Genomic DNA, 14,769 nt, shown 5'->3' on the forward strand with positions numbered 1-14,769 from the left:
GTCTGGCCTGGTGATGTACCTTTCCAAGTATCAGGTACTCAGGCTCCTTATTTTGCTCCTTGGCCATACTTCCCGTGTTGCCTCCTGGTCAGAGAGAGTTGCTTAGTCTTCAGCCATCATGTTTTCATTCCAACTAGTATCAAGAAGGAAGGGTGATAAAAAGGTACATCTTCTCCCTTAAAAGCACTTTTCTTACACTTTCTTGGCCAAAACATAGTTCCTTGGCTATATCAACTTGCAAGGGAGTTTGGGAAATAAATTCTTTTATCTGAGCTGCAATATTTCCATCTAAAATTTGGAATTGTATTATCAAGTACAACGTGTTTAATGGATGTTGGGAGGTAACTATTACAATCTGCCATAATCGGCCTCATTGGATGGGAGGGGGAGGAATCAGGAATGGGCAGAGGGAGAAGTCACACTGTGAGGCAGGCTGGGTGACATCCTCAGCACTGGAAGCTCAAGAGCTAGAGATGTCCCTTTGGGGGCATCTTTATATCCCTGAATCTTTATATCCCTGCCTCTATCAATTATTAGATGAGGGTCCCTCTGAGAAGCAGATGATTTTGGGTGAAGCAGCTCTTTTTAACTAAGGCAATCTCTGAAGAGACTAATAGCTCTGTTTGACAGCCCTACCTACCTACTTTTTTTTTACCTACCAGGGTAAAAAGTACTCCTCTGAAGAGAAATCTAGAGAGCTCAGTCCCGTTGTTACCATCAACCACAAGAGACTAGTTTCTACAAAATATTTTTCAAAGTCTCCTTAGCTAAGGGCAGTATGGATAGGAATGCTTGAGTGCAAGTTGAAAACAGGATCATTGAGTGAATACAAATTAGTACTACTGAGGTCTATCTCAGAGTATCACGAAGCTCTTTGAGTATGGTAGAAAATGTAAAACAAGATCTTAGTCACTGTTTTGCAAATAAGTATATTTGAGAATCCATGCTTCCAATACCATTACTTAGAACCTATTTACTGTTCTGAAAACTGGAGGTTCCTCCCTGGGAATGAGGAGACAAATCTAATTCTAATTTTAGTGTCTCCCCTATCAATGTCCGATCCTAGGCAAATCCTTTCTTAATATGTTGCTCATGCGGTGCCCCTTTGACTCTTTTATACACCTGCATGTACACAGCCATATACAACAGTTTATATGAAGTGTCTTTGCCATGTGCTCTCATGAAACCTGCCCATATACCCAAGCCCTTCACATAATCTGAAGACATTTCCAGGGGTCATCCTAATGTCATCATCATAGTAGCCTGGACATGTGGCCCTGGTTGCTACAGAAGAGGTAAATAAATAGGCATAAGGATGAAGGACTTTTCTTTCAAAGTTCAAGCCTGCTCTGATGGATGGAGATGGTCTCACTAATGTTTTATGGCTGGAAAGGAAATTAAGGCCCTGAAAGGAAACTCATGAGGGAAGGAAAAGCCTGGACTGGTAACCCAGGTTCAATATCTAGACATAGGTGTTGATAGCAAGGGCTGTGTTCAGTTCCACATTGTAGTGGTTGAACTGTCATTTTGGAACCCAGATCACAGGTACCACTGGGACCTGTTCAGAACTGGGCCACTTAGGGAATTACTGAAGCACAGGACTCTATGGGACCAGTGTTCAACTCCATCATTGTGGTAAAGACAGAAGCAATACAGACAGAAACCTGGGTTCCACTGGCAAACCAATCGGATTTTTCTGTTTTCTATGCCTAAGCAGAACAGACTCTTTTGTACGGATTAAAGCACAAGAGTTCTTAAATAATTTAGGAATGGAAGTGGCCTCAAGAAGATTCTTAGCTTCCTGCTTATTTGACTATATGGAGACTGGATTAATTCATTTAAAAATAAAATAAATGTGACTGTTATAGACTGAATGTTTGTGGCCACCCCCCCCCCAACATGTATATGTTGTAGCTTTAACTCCTGGTGTGACTGTATTAGGAGCATTTTAAAGGTAATTAAGGTTAAATGAGGTCATAAGTGTTGGGCCCTGATCTGATAGGATTAGTGCTCTTAAAAGACACCAAAGGGGTCTCTATTCCCACCCCAGTCTCTCTCTCTCTCTGTCTATCTCTGTATGTGTGTCTCTTTCTCTCCACCATGTGAGAACATAGCAAGAATGTGGCTGTCTGCAAGTCAGGAAGGGAGCTGTCAGGAAGGGAACTCTCATCAGGAAGCAGACTGGCCAGAATCTTGATCTTGGACTTCTAGCCTTCATGATCATGAGACAATAAATTTCTGTTACTTAAGCTACCCACTCAGTGATATTTGTTACAGCAGCCTGAGCCAACTAATACAGTGACCACTTTTGTACTCCAAGCTAATGAGATAGGTCATAACAGTCACATCAAAATAATGAAGAACTTTTTTCCTGGTTAGAGGTATAGGGTCAAGTTGAGAGGGAGCAAGTGTATACAATATCACAAGCATAAAACTGGAAAGTTACTTCTAATGGTCTCAAACACTTACATGGAAGCCACACAGAAGTAAGAATTTAAAGAAAAATTCTGAGTCCTGGTGACCTTGATACTCAGAATCACTTTCAAATTGTATTCAGTTGGCCATCTGTTATAAGCTAACTAATATGGCAATTTTTTTTTGTTTTAAAGATTTTATTTATTTATTTGACAGAGAGAGCAGGAGAGCACAAGAAGGGGGAGCAGTAGAAGGAGAGGGAGAAGCAGGCTCCCTTCCAAGCAGGGCTGCTTGGAAGGGAGCCCAATGCAGGGCTCAATCCCAGGACCCTGGGGTCATGACCCAAGCCAAAGGCAGATGCTTAACCAACTGAGCCACCCTGGCACCCCTTAATATGGCATTTTAAAAGACCAAGCAAAGAAGAGATTTTCTTTGTGGTCTGAATATTGCCAATACAAAGTCCTGGAGTGATTTTTAAGAATCTCCATCTCTCTGTGATGATGTTCATACATGATAACTTTTGTAAATGTCTTTTCTTCTTTATTCTTAAAGGAATAGAAAGTGGAATAAAAAATCTATTAAAATCAATGATCTTTAATTCAGTTCTGGGATGATTAAGTAACTAAAGCACATTACCTATGACCATTTAATGTGATATAATACCTCTGCTTGGGAAGTCATAAATAAAATTCTGTTACATTTCAATGTTTCTTTTTTCTTTATAAACTAAGATGGACTCTGTCTTTATTTACTAGTTAAAAAGGACACTGATGGTGATGAGGTGGCTACATAAAGTGACATGGGAATGACCCTTCCAGGATCAATACAGTGATTCTGACGTCTGAGCAATATTACTAATTCTCTCTTACCTGAGTGACAGACTAAAAGCATAGAAACATCATGAAAAAATTTACTGAGCTTAGGACCCAAGCAATTTATTATTAATTTCCAGTTAGCATTGAAAGAAGGCAACTGTGACTCAAGCCTGAGTTTTTGGTCATCTGGAAATTTAAGCACTGGAATGTATCTTTTGAGGGAGATTTTGAAAATTAGGCTTTGTTAAGAAAAAGGAAAGCACCAAAGAAAAATTCATTTCTATGGATAAGTTGTAACCTGCTCGGTTCTCTCTCATATGTCAGTCATGGATTTTTAAGTCAACCAGGTATGGGCTTGATCCTGGGTTCCAATATATGACTTTGAATATTCTTCTTTTTCCTTTTCTATAAAGAATGATAGGATGATAGTGAGGATTATAGGAGAACATACATAGAATACATTTAGCACAGGACCTGGCACATGGCAGCCACTCAATAAATCATAGCTACTGCTATTCTGAAGATCCTGCTGATGCTGCTGATGGTGATAAGTATGCTAAGGCAAGAGGAGAAAGAGCTTCCTTCCTATATTTGTTATATTCACTCAACACTGATTCTGCAGATATTCATGAAGCATCTACCATAAGTCCGACTCTGGGTTAGACACGTGGTGTAAAGAAAAAAACAAAATAGATATGACTCTTGTGTTTATTGTGCTTATATGCTGGTCATGAGGCAGATATTAAACTGAGAATCATAAATGTAAATATAGAAATGCAAATAAAGATAAGCATTCTAAAGAAAAATTCACTATGGGCTATGGGAGAATACAAAAGGGGATGGGAGACCGAGGGGTGAAGAAGGGCCTCTTTGGGGAAGGATTGCTAAGACCTGAAGAAGTAGAATGTGATAATGGGCAAATAGTTTAATGAAGAGCACTCCAGGTAGAGGGATAGTCTGTGCAAAGGCCCTTGGGTGGGGAAAAAATACATGCACCTGAAGAACTGCAAGAAGACTAAAGGGGCTGAAAGTGAGTTGAATGGGAGTGAAGGGAAGTGGTAGGACATGGAGAGGGAGGAGTAGACAGGGGCCAGCTTGGAGTTGTTGAAGACGAGAGTTTTTCCTAAATGCAATGAAAAGTCATTTTGAATACAAGAATGACATAATCCAATCTACATGTTTTTAAAAACCCTTTGACATCTTTGTAGCTAGTGGAGTAGAAAGATGCGGGTGCATAACAGGATGATGACTAGTTAAAAGCTGTGGTCTTATTCCAGGGAGGGTATAGTAGCAGCTTAAGGAAGTGTCATGGCAATAGAGAAGGAGATGGATGAATATTTTATATGTGTATTGCCTGACATATTATCTTGTTATCATAATTATTGTATAAATGGTATGCATATATACATACATCTTCAGCTGCACCCCATCTTTACAATAATTATGATGACAGTAATAAAATAAGCAAAAAAAGCATTTGACAAAATACAGCATCCTCTCCTGATTAAAACTCTTCAGAGTATAGGGATAGAGGGAACATTCCTCAAGTTCATAAAATCCATCTCTGAAAAACCCACAGCAAATATCATCCTCAATGGGGAAAAGCTGAGAGCCTTTCCCTTAAGATCAGGAACGTGCCAAGGATGCCCACTCTCGCCACTATTGTTCAACGTAGTACTAGAAGTCCTATCAACAGCAATCAGACAACAAAAAGAAATAAAAGGTATCCAAATTGGCAAAGAAGAAGTCAAACTCTCTCTCTTCACAGATGACATGATACTTCATGTGGAAAATCTGAAAGACTCCACCCCCAAATTACTAGAACCCATACAGTAATTCAGTAAAATGTGGCAGGATACAAAATCAATGCACAGGAATCAGTTGCTTTCTTATACACTAACAATGCAACTGTAGAAAGAGAAATTAGAGAAACGATTCCATTTACAATAGCACCAAAAACCATATGATACCTCGGAATAAACATAACCAACGAGGTAAAGGACCTACTATAGGAACACTCATGAAAGAAATTGAAGAAGACACAAAAAGATGGAAAAGCATTCCATGCTCATGGATCGGAAGAATAAGCATTGTTAAAATGTCTATGCTACCCAGAGCAATCTATACCTTCAGTGCCATCCCGATTAAAATTCCAATGACATTTTTCAAAGTGCTGGAACAAACAATCCTAAAATTTGTATGGAATCAGAAAAGACCCCGAATCACCAAGGAAATGTTGAAAAAGAAAAACAAAGCTGGGGGCATCACGTTGCCTGATTTCAAGCTCTATTACAAATCAGTGATCACCAAGACAGCATGGTACTGGCACAAAAACAGACATATAGACCAATGGAACAGAATAGAGAGCCCAGATATGGACCCTCAACTCTATGGTCAAATGATCTTCAACAAAGCAGGAAAAAACATGCGATGGAAAAAAGACAGTCTCTTCAATAAATGCTGCTGGGAAAATTGGACAGCTATATACAGAAGAATGAAACTCAACCATTCTGTAACACCATACACAAAGATAAACTCAAAATGGATGAAAGACCTCAATGTGAGAGAGGAATCCATCAAAATCCTAGAGGAGAACATAGGCAGTAACCTCTTTGACATTGGCCACAGCAACTTCTTTCAAGATTCATCTCCAAAGGCTAGTGAAACAAAAACAAAAATGAACTTTTGGGACTTCATCAAGATAAAAAGCTTCTGCACAGCAAAGGAAACAGTCAACAAAACAAAAGGGAACCCACAGAATGGGAGAAGATATTTGCAAATATCAAACTCAACACCCAAAAAATAAATAATCAAGTCAAAAAATGGCAGAAGACATGAACAGACACTTCTCCAAAGAAGACATACAAATGGTTAACAGACACATGAAAAAATGTTCATCATCATTAGCCATCAGGGAAATTCAAATCAAAACCACATTGAGATACCACCTTACACCAGTTAGAATGGCAAAAATTGACAAGGCAAGAAACAACAAATGTTGGAGAGGTTGTGGAGAAAGGGGAACCCTCTTACACTGTTGGTGGGAATGCAAGTTGGTACAGCCACTTTGGAGAACAGTGTGGAGGTGCCTCAAAAAATTAAAAATAGAGCTACCCTATGACCCAGCAATTGCACTACTGGGTATTTACCCCAAAGACATAAGTGTAGTGAAAAGAAGGGCCACATGCACCCCAATGTTCATAGCAGCAATGTCCACAATAGCCAAACTGTGGAAAGAGCCGAGATGCCCTTCAACAGATGAATGGCTAAAGAAGATGTGGTCCATATATACAATGGAATATTACTCAGCCATCAGAAAGGATGAATACCCAACTTTTACAACAACATGGATGGGACTGGAGGAGATTATGCTAAGTGAAATAAGTCAAGCAGAGAAAGTCAATTATCATGTGGTTTCACTTATTTGTGGAACATAAGGAATAGCATGGAGGACATTAGGAGAAGGAAGGGAAAAATGAAGGGGGGAAATTGGAGGGAGAGATGAACCATGAGAGACTATGGACTCTGAGAAACAAACTGAGGGTGTTAGAGGGGAGGGGGGTGGGGGGATGGATTAGCCTGGTGATGGGTATTAAGGAGGGCACGTAATGCATGGAACACTGGATGTTATAAAAAAACAATGAAGCGTGGATCACTACATCAAAAACTAATGATGTATTGTACGGTGACTAACATAACATAATAAAATAAAATTAAAAAAATAATAATAATATGCCAGGCAATTTAAAAGTAGTGTTGCTGGGATCTGATCTTCTATCTGTCTTGATTCTAAAACCCATATCCTTAAGCATTCCCCTATAGTGCACTTGGACCCTGATCTGGAGAATACGTGTAGATTCTATCCCTCTGCACTGGTATCAGAGATTTTCTTCAGCTTCTGAAGCCTCAGGTTCTGGAGTGACCTCAGGGACAGGGGCTGTGCCAGGAGCGTCTGTCGGAGGCAGTTGTGGTCAGTTCTAAATCTGCTGCAATATCAGTATCATGGGTGGCTCTAGGCGCTCTCCTCCAGAGTGCTCTAGTGTTTCAGAAAAGTGGCCTTTATAGAAAGTGAGAGGAATTGTTGAAGCTTTACCCTTGTACATTGGGAAGAATGGAATGGTAATTGCTTTATATTGTGTGGTGCTGCAGATAATCAAGCAGAAGAATTGGAATAAGTGTTTTGAAAGGAATGTGGAAGATCACCAAGCCAGAAGTGTTTTAATAAGAGGAGCAGGGTACAAAACCTGAGCAGTAGCAGGTGGAAAATAAAGTATTCGGGGTAGATCACTAAGACGATATGCTTTGGTGGGGGAAGGGGAGAGGAGAATAAACTGATAAAATCTAAAGATCTTGACATAGTTGCAGAGAGGAAACGTGGAAGAACATGTCAGGTGTTAGAGGAAAATGCAGCGATAATTAATACCATTATTGAAAGGTTACTGTATGCAATTAAATACATCACCTCGTTTAATTCATTCTCACAACTGCTCTTATTTAGCAAGTCTTAAAGATATCAAGAAAATTGCCTTGTATTACACAGCTAATACATGGTGGAGTCAGTATATTACAACTGTCTGCCTCCCGTTTTGAACTCAAATACTATATTCTTCTGACATGAAGGGGAGGATAGGGGCATGGATTTTGAATGAATCCTCTCTATAATTCTTGTCTCTAATCACAAAGGGAAAGGGAGCCCATAAAAAGAGTAAAAAGACGAGAGGAAAATACGTTACCTGTCTAGGCTTTAGAATGACCTCTCTTTAGAAGACAACCATTCTGGCTGAGAGATTAAAGTGAAGCCTGCAAAGCTTGACAAACAGCACAGGCAAATCCTAAAATGCTGTATCTCTAGTGACAGAATGAGGTTTCTTGGGAGTTACTGCAGATACCAGACAAACAGTGTACATTTTGAATCATGCATGGGAAATAATAAGAGTGAGGAAATTTCTGTTCTGACTGTCCCCTTCTTTAGTTTGACATATTGTGTGTGTGGTAGCGGGGGGTGCGGGGGGCGGATCTGCACTAGAATTTAGAAATGTTAAAATGTATGTGATGTCACCAGGCAGAATTTAACTGATTGCCATTTGGTCAAGGGAGCCTATTTCTAGTGAGAGAATGTATTATCCAAGACAGAAGGGACTTCTAAATCAAAGGCTGATGCTGGTAAGGAGGAAGACAGTATGCTCCTGAGATCTGTGACTTATAATAGTCACATAGCTAATTGCTGGTTACAATGACAGCTGCCATTTTTCAAGCACTTCTTAAGCTGGGCACTGTTCTAAGAGCTTCCCATGCTTTAATATCATAGCATTCAATTCTCATAAAACCCCATGTATTAGGTGCTATAATTATAATAATTCCCATTTTACAGATATAGAGAAATGTTAACAAATTTGTCTAAGTCATACCCTTAGTATAGGTATCACAGGTGGGATTTGAGCCTAGGAGATTTGACTCTACAGCCCATATGGTTAACCACTGTATGGTGCAGTCTCTCTTTATTTTAAGTTCCATGTTTGCTTTTCTATTTTTCTGAATTCTATTTGGGTTTCGGGTATATACATCTCATCACTTCCTTTAACATTCTAGAATTCCAAAAGTGACTATGCAGATTAGATCTTGAGACACTCTTCACTCTGCCTGTATTAAAAATAATGAAAAATCATTCTTAAGCAGCATTGGAAATTAACTGACTGCAAAAAAAGTTCTTTACTATGAGGCACTCTACAAAAAGTCTTTTTCTCTTATATATGTAAAAAGAGAACCCTAGCTAGAAACTTGGGGATGGAAGTACTTATTACAGAACTTAATACACAAGAGCACAGTAAATATTGTTTGAAGAGAGGAGGTCTGAATTGACATACTTAAATAGTCTAATTCTATAGAAGTTTTTAACTTTTTTTTTCTTTTCAGGCCTAATTATCCCTCTCTGAATGGGTGTCCTGGGGATTGGCTTAGTTGGAAGTGTGCGAGTGGATCAAGACTTAGGAGAGAGTGTCTTCCCTCCAGGCTCTTGCCAATGATGACATGAGATGAGACACAGTCAAAGGTTAAGAGCTAAGCCAGTGAAGGAAGGCCCAGTTGGCCACCAGACTAGAGACCAAAAACTAATATGGAAAGCTAGAGTCCAGTGTCACCATGATTAGCAAGAAGCAACAGTCAAGATTAAGAAAGAGTATCTGGACCAGGGGTATTGTCACCAATGCTTTTATGCGGAGGATGCAATGATGGGTCAGGTTGAATGTCTCTGGCTTGATTTTGAAGATATGTGCAAGTAGCAGGAGAACATGGAGTGAAATAACAATACAGTCTCCCTTAGTCAACTATAGACAGTTTTTCCTTCAAATATTCACTTTTCTCACTGTACATTTTCCTGCTTTCTTGTCTCCAATCATAGTCACTCTCAATAAAGTGATCTGAATCTTCCTCCTCTATATTTCAAATGGAAGAAATGAAATTTCTGTCTTTCTGCCCTTAGAGGCATCTAGCACCCTGCAGAGCCAAGGGGGAGACATGAGCTTTTCTAATTTCAGCCAGAAATATGTTAAATCAAATGGGAGTCAAAAGAGAGTTGTTGCTATGTTGGTTAAGAGCAAAGGTTCTGGCACCAGACAACCCAGGCTCCAACCTAGGCTCTACTACTTACCCACCATGTACTCTACTGCTCTGCTTGCATGGCCATGAGCAAGGTTGCCATGTTATTTCCTTCCAACTTCATAAAATTGCTTGGGCAATTGAGTTAGAGAATGTAAATGAGGCTTAAGCATAGTAGGCACCCAATAGATGATGGCTATTATTTTTATTGATATTAGTATTATCATTAAAAATGGTCAACAATTGCAGTGTTTGGATGGAGGGGAGAAAGAGCTTATTTAAAGCATGCCAGATCCCTCCTGGCAAGCAGTGAGCATTCACTAAATGGGTCTTAAAATGACCATGATCTATGTATTATTATTCTGAGATGCTGATATTTGCAGGACAGCCTAAGAAGAAGTTTAAAATCTATTCAGTAAAGTCTCTTTTGTCCTCATTGCACAGAAGTCCTCTCTCACTCATGTTTAACTATATTTCAGCACAGAAAATGACTATCTCTACCTTGACACAGGGCCATTTTCTAACTTAAAATATTTGGTGCCTTATTGGGATAAAACAGAGAAAAAATATAATGTACAATGCTTGATTTAGGTATCATGCAACTCTATTAATACTATTTCATCCCCCTGCTTTGGGATGCAAAGACTGGGGACTGAATTATCCAGCTTCTATTAAGATCACTTGGTTGGATTGAATTATGCACTCCGATTTAAAAGTGGAAAATATGAAGTTCATCTAGCTCAGTGAGCTTAGAGAAAGGGATTGATAAGCTTCAGGATTAAAATGGGGCAATAGGGGGGCACCTGGGTGGCTCAGTCATTAAGCGTCTGCCTTTGGCTCGGGTCATGATCCCAGGGTCCCGGGATCGAACCTCTCATCGGGCTTCCTGCTCAGCCAGGAGCCTGCTTCTCCCTCTCCCCCTCCCCCCCTGCTTGTGTTCCCTCTCTAGCTGTCTCTCTCTGTGTGTCAAATAAATAAATAAATTTTTTTTTAAAAATGGGGCAACAGGGATAAAAAGGATAAGTTTATGAAGAATAGTTTGGGAAATATTAAAATTATTTTAGTATAAAAATAGAACCAAGGCATTTGTTAATCTAAATTTGAAAAATTCCAAATAGATGATTCAACCAAATTTCCCATTCACTCATTCATTAGTTCCTTCAGCAGATATTTATTTAGTGCTTACTATGTCCTACGTGTTTGAAATTTATATCATCTTCATCTCCAACACTGGATCATAGAATTGGACTGAACAACAACAGCAAAAGGCTAATGAAGTAACATAGAATTTTACAATGGCCTCGGGTTATACTCCATTAGTGTGATTTTTTTATTTAACAAGCTTATTTCTCCTCACTTTGTACCCCAGCCCCTGTCTTCTTGCCCCATCTAACCTCTGCCCAAGGCTGGAAAGAGGTTGGATGCTCCTGAGATCTGTGACTCCTGAGATCTGTGAGGAGTGGAGCGGCCAAGGAATTTCTGCTCCCATCTTGCTTACCCTCTTCATGCCCCTTTCTTCTCCCAGCTGGCCCCAGTAGTACTATTTCTTCTCCCAGCTCCTTCAGACTTAGAGATGGTAATGCCTTTCATTTTTCACCAGTACCTGAGTGCCTCTACACCCTGCCTGGCTTCCTTATCTTTGTCCACCCCTTTGTAGACTGTCCTTTCATTACATTTTCTTCAAAATCCCATCTCTGTGAGCCTTTTCTTTCCTGCCTGGACTTCAACTAATAGATAAATAACTGCACCTGTCTCACTGAGATAAGAATTTATTTGTCACTAACAATAAACAAAAAAGAATCCCTAAAACAGTTTTTAATATTTCAAAATAGACATCTTTACCACCGAACATCATGAAGTGAAACTATCCATTGTTATAATTCACTTTTATATACACATATCTAGGGATGTATGTAAAGGGCATTGGCTATCAGTGACTTCTAGACAACAATTCGTCTGCTAGCTTTTATTGTCCTGAGATTTTTAATTAATATACACATTGTTTTGTATAGGTGAGCCCTACGTGCCCAGATATGTCTGGGCAGGTACATCAAGACATTTCCATCAGAGATTGAGTTACTCCTCTTTCCTCGCAATGCACTTGATTGTAGAGAATAGTGACAAGAAACCAGAAAGGAAACACCATGTTTTACAATTTAGTAGGAGAATCAAAAGAAATAGGCAATCTGCTGCTCCTTTCCCATATGGGTGACAACAATGCAATTGGAAGAATAAGTACTAATTAGCTAAATGAGAAGCTCAAACTGTGACTGTTGAAGAATTTAATTTTAGGGCAAACTGAGATGCTTTCCCAATCCTAGAGATGTAGAAACAGACAGAAACTCAGAATGACTCACCTGCAAAATCTGATCAATAAAATCCTTTGTCTCAGAAGGAACATCAATTTAAGTTATTTAGTGGAAATGCTAAGACAGTTCTAGTTGAGAAGTAAATAATTTGATTATTCATATCTTACTCTGAAAATCAAGGTAAAAATAATGTTATGAATAATTCTTTAGTTATATTCATCAAGAGTAGGTAATCAAAGTATATATTAGAATTAGGTTTGCTAACTAAAATATTTATTGGAAACTCTATAAAACCTACTGTATAAATACATTGCTATGGATTGAACAATGAGAGCTTATTTCTGCCTGGGTCAAATGGCTATATTAAAAATCAGGTGAAGAGTTTCTACACTATATTTATTGAAACATTTCAAATAGTTCTTCCCTTTCTGCCAGATTAGTGAACATATCTAGAGGAAAAACAATTATATTTGCCCTTAGGATCATCATTTACTAATCTAATAATTTGTAGCCCATTCCTCTTCTGGAATTAGATAAGTAAATCTCACACTTGGTTCCTAGAATAATTCTTTTAAGACATTCACATTATCCTCGGTCCCCCGATTTCACTTTCATTCCTTGTTGTTACTCAGAGACTACTGAGAATAAATAATCTAATTTGCAGTTTTTCTTGATACCCTAGGTTATAATTTGCCTATGTCAGGAGACAAACTCATTTTGAGATTATATACTATTGCAAATAACTCACTTATCTTGACATTTAATTCTCTTTTCACCAACATTAGATCCAGCTTTTTGTGATCTGAGGCTCTTTCTTACAGGCACCGGGCTTCGAAAATACAATCAAGACAAAGAAAACAAAAAGAAATAAGAGTTGAATAATTGAACATTCCCTTTATCCTGGTGATTTGTATTTCCTCTGACTGTCTGCCTTGGGCTTCAGTTAACTCTTATAAATACAAGAGACCTGACTTTTGGGGGATGGGATCTCAGGCTTTTTTCTTACTCTGCCTTTAAATAAAGTAATTTTGATAGAAACAAGATGGGGCCAACCACATTTATCTTGGTAATTCCCAAATATTAGCTTTTGAGATAGTTCATTCTTGTAACAAAAATATATTCCACTTGATATCAAGCTTCTTTTTCTTTTTGAAGATTTTATTTATTTATTTATTTTAGAGATTGGGCAGGGGGAGAGGCCGAGGGGGAGGGAGAGGAAGAGAGAGAGAGCATTCCCAGCAGACTCCACACTGAGTGCAGAGCCCAGTGCAGGGCTGGATCCCTTGACTCTGAGATCATGAGCTGAGCTGAAACCAAGAGTTGGTCGCTTAACTGACTGAGCTACCCAGGTGCCCCTTGACATCAAGCTTCTGACAAGCTGGCCTGGTATATTTTAACACAGAGAACTACTGATGCTAATGTGTGCACAGATTTTCTGAACCAAAAATAGTCTCTTAGTTCACATTATGATATTAGGAGATCAGCAAGATAGAACTGGCAATAATTCTGGAAAGGAGCTTTACTGAAAATCTCATTTGAAAAAACTGCTTCTTACTGGCTATTATAATGGAGTAACTATATTAATGAAAGATGGGAATTCTTGGTTACACTATATGATTATAATCTTCAATTACTAAATAGGCTTCTGGTTAAGCCCAAGGGAAATTTGACTTACATTTCTGATTAGGGGAGAAGTAGACTTAATTATGTGATGATCAACACTTTTTTCCCCTCCTTCCCTAAAGAAGACATTTTGGATTCAGGTGAGAATCATCATTTCCCCCTTAACTTTACTCTGACCTTCAATAGTGCACCTGATCTGATAAAGCATATAACTGGAATAGTGAAAGCAAAATGAGGCTCTTTAGAATTTCATGGGTGACCTTAGGAAGTTAATAAAATGCCCAGTATTCTGCTCATAATTCTTCTAAGAGAGATTTTTTTCCTTCTAAATACATATCAATATATACAGCCTACAGAATAGCACAACATAGGCAACTAAGGGCTCAACGTAACAAAAAGAACAGAAAAAAAATACTGGTGAATTTGTGAAATTAGACCTAAGAAATAATCTCAGATAAAATTAAAATTAATATCTTGTTTAATAAATGACTTCACTAGAAGTCAAAAAGAAAATTGACTTTAATATAAATGTCAATATATAATTAAGATTAGGCAATGGGGCTACCCATGTATGACTTCTGTGAAAATACTGTAAAGTCACAAATCCCTTTTGATGACCACATAAGATATTTACCCTATTTATTTGTCAATTCATAGATGGTAATGTTTTATATACTAGGCATTAGGTAACAATTTATTTTTCAAGATAACATCAGTTACCTAAAAGTTTAAAAGACTCACAAGTAGATTTATTACATTAGGAATAGTTTGACATTTATCCTTAGTGGTAAATTCAAAGCCTTACTATTTTATCTTAATGCACTGAGTATAGTTTTATCCAGATAGGCATAAAGTCTACTCCATCTTCAAAACATCTACTCCTTTATATACTCAAATGACAGACCTATTAATCTACTCACCTTCACTGTAAAATTTAGTACCAACTCCCAATATAATCTATGTTTGATTCTAGCAAAAACAAAATGAGTTGGTTTTATATTGCCCCATTTAAA

This window comes from Phoca vitulina, unplaced genomic scaffold, assembly GCF_004348235.1.
Source record: "Phoca vitulina isolate PV1807 unplaced genomic scaffold, GSC_HSeal_1.0 scaffold18, whole genome shotgun sequence".
In the NCBI taxonomy this organism is placed as follows: domain Eukaryota; kingdom Metazoa; phylum Chordata; class Mammalia; order Carnivora; family Phocidae; genus Phoca; species Phoca vitulina.